This window comes from Pavona decussata, unplaced genomic scaffold (assembly GCF_977016875.1).
Source record: "Pavona decussata unplaced genomic scaffold, jaPavDecu1.1 SCAFFOLD_50, whole genome shotgun sequence".
Taxonomy (NCBI): domain Eukaryota; kingdom Metazoa; phylum Cnidaria; class Anthozoa; order Scleractinia; family Agariciidae; genus Pavona; species Pavona decussata.
Window position 1 is genome coordinate 850,001 of NW_028145472.1, and position 2,500 is coordinate 852,500.

At 39.8% G+C, this 2,500-nt stretch overlaps 1 protein-coding gene and 1 pseudogene across 2 annotated transcripts in view; one reads left to right on the forward strand and one right to left on the reverse strand.

The window, feature by feature from the left end:
* Nucleotides 1–2,500, reverse strand: part of LOC146481412 (leucine-zipper-like transcriptional regulator 1) — a 24,008-nt gene that overhangs the window by 9,107 nt on the left and 12,401 nt on the right. The gene's annotated exons all lie outside the window — the stretch shown is intronic.
* Nucleotides 1–2,500, forward strand: part of LOC146481413 (uncharacterized) — an 11,132-nt pseudogene that overhangs the window by 1,942 nt on the left and 6,690 nt on the right. The window contains exon 1 of the transcript XR_014864478.1: nt 1–1,064. This exon is cut by the window's left edge and continues 1,942 nt beyond it. The product of XR_014864478.1 is annotated as an uncharacterized LOC146481413 (transcript). The remainder of the gene's footprint in view (nt 1,065–2,500) is intronic.

Here is a 2,500-nt window from a genome sequence, read left to right on the forward strand (position 1 = left end):
AAAATTTCGTTTTCAAGCTCTTCACGGGTCATGCAAAACCTTCAGGTCACGGATTACGAAGAATAATTTATTACATTCATGTTTCACGGGAAATAAAATCAGCTAATCACGTATCACGAAAATACCCCTGTACGACCCTCGAAAAGTATAAATCGGTATAAACCGGTGGCTGTAGAGCCTGCACATAAGATGGCCAGCGGATTATCGATACGTTCCAAAATGGCGGCCTTGGCAACAAATACGTGACAAGGTATGTACATTTAAACGACTTCCCATTTTGCAAAAATCGTTTGTTTTCCTTGATTCCCAAAGTATTTTCCAGGGTACTCCATTTTAGGTAATCCATGGAATAGTAAGCCGTGTTTTGTCCTCACCCAACAAAAGTTTTGTTGGGAGAGGGAAGGTGTGAAATTTTATGTAAGCATGTGCATCATGCCAACATCTAACGCTAAAATTCCTGAACTATGATCTTACTTTACCCTGATCACTTTCCCAATAAACAAGGCGTAGCCATAGGCATCACAAACAAGTTTTTGCAAGGAAGATAAGTCCTATACGAAGCCTACAATGTCGGGGCTCCTACACGACAATGAAAGGTGGGCACTCGCAAAGGAATGGACGACAATGACACGACGAGAGGATTGGAAATTAACTGTAGAAATATTAAAAACACACATACCTTTATCAACGACGATAAACTCGGAATTCGTCACCAACCTCAAGCAGCGCTGCGAAAACGAGCAAAAACTTAACAGTCCTCCTCGGTAACCTTCCCGCGTGGAATATAGTGAATTTTAAAAGTGACGCGAAGACACGATCATCTCACCTTTTGATTGTTTTCCAGACGAGCATTGCATATTGATCGTTGTGATAGCCAATGAGCAACGGAGGAGCAACAATAGTTTAGTTGAGCCAGGTTGGCCTGGTTACAAAGCAACGCGTCGTCGTCGATTGAGAGAGAGAAATGGCGGCAAGGAAGACTTTCAAGACTTGTGGGATAAACTATGGAAAATCTGCTTATTATGACCACTTTCCTTGTCAAAATAAATCCCATTCAGAGTCAGGTAAGTGTACTGGACATCACAGAGTTGTTTTCTTTCATTCTCGGAAGACATAAGTACGTTTCATTTACCCACATATCACAGAGGGCTTGTTTGCTATTTTAAAGTATTTTCACTGGCTGTGTTACGTGTATTATTCAACAAATTTTCCAATGCCCATACACTGTACTGATTTATGGTTAAGAGAGGTTGAGAGCCAAAAGCAAAAACTCTCCTTAGATAGGGTCATTTGATTTTAAGTTTTTCTCTTTACCCCTGGTCATCTTTCCCATTAAACAGCGATCATGCATGTAAGTCTGAAGGCTTAAGTAAGTATTGTGTTGAAGGGACACAGTCACCTGGTGCACATGCGCATTAGATACCATTTCGTAGCTGATTTGCATATCACACTTCATCCGCAAGTCTTGCGCTGAGAAGCGCATCCTTTGAAAAATCTAAACAAACCTTGTCGAGTCGAAGTGTTTGCCAGTCAAAATTATTATAGTGATTATAGACCTAATGTCATATTAGAACACTCATTTTCTTGATACCATGGAGAATTTATTGATGGACTTGTCCAGGGAAAGCCAAACGTCAACGAATACCTCTGAAGTGGAAGAATCATTTAATTGTTTATATCGGTGTCCGGTCGTGTGAAAAATTATCTTAGCTGTTTCTACGTTTCACAGTGTTTGCATAAGAAGCAAATTGAGTTCGAATATTAGCGAATCGCCTGAACTGCGGTGTAGGAGAAACGACTTTGTAGCGAAACTACCGGTAAGCTTTATTTCTGCTTTCAATCATATATTTTGCGTTTATTATAATTTCGTTTCTACAACTTCTCCGTTATCTAAATTTAGGAACCAAACCCATGTCATTACAAGAACGCTTGACCCGTAGAAAACAAGGTTCTAATAGAGGTTTTCCTTGTCGAGGAGATAATCGACTGAGCTCCAAACCAAGCAGCTATGACGCGAAGTTCGAATCGTTTACGAAGATTCCCTCAGGACGAAGCTTTTGCCAGGTTGAGAAAATGCGATTTTCGAAATATATATAATGGAGATTTGTTCTCCAGTGTTTTTGATTGATTTCTTTCGTTATATTGGTCAACGCAGGAGATTTCTTCCACCTGGCGCCTTCACATTTCCCACCTCTTCTTTTCATGTTCCTTTGGAGACACGATCCATACTGTTTTTAACCAAATAATTATGATAAAATAATACCATAGGATGAGCAAAAGCATACTGAGAAACAGGTTTCCAGTAAAAGATTGAAAATCCAATAAAACACTGGGAAGATTAAAGTGGATTTCTAGATGTATTCGACGCGTACTTTTGATTTCGGGTTACGGTGGACGTTTTTCAAAATTGACAAAACTAGTGTCCAGGTCAGCGCGGTCACAAAGGTGACTTTGTCCCTTTAAGCAAAGTTCATAAATAGAGGCCATTACCGGGTTATTT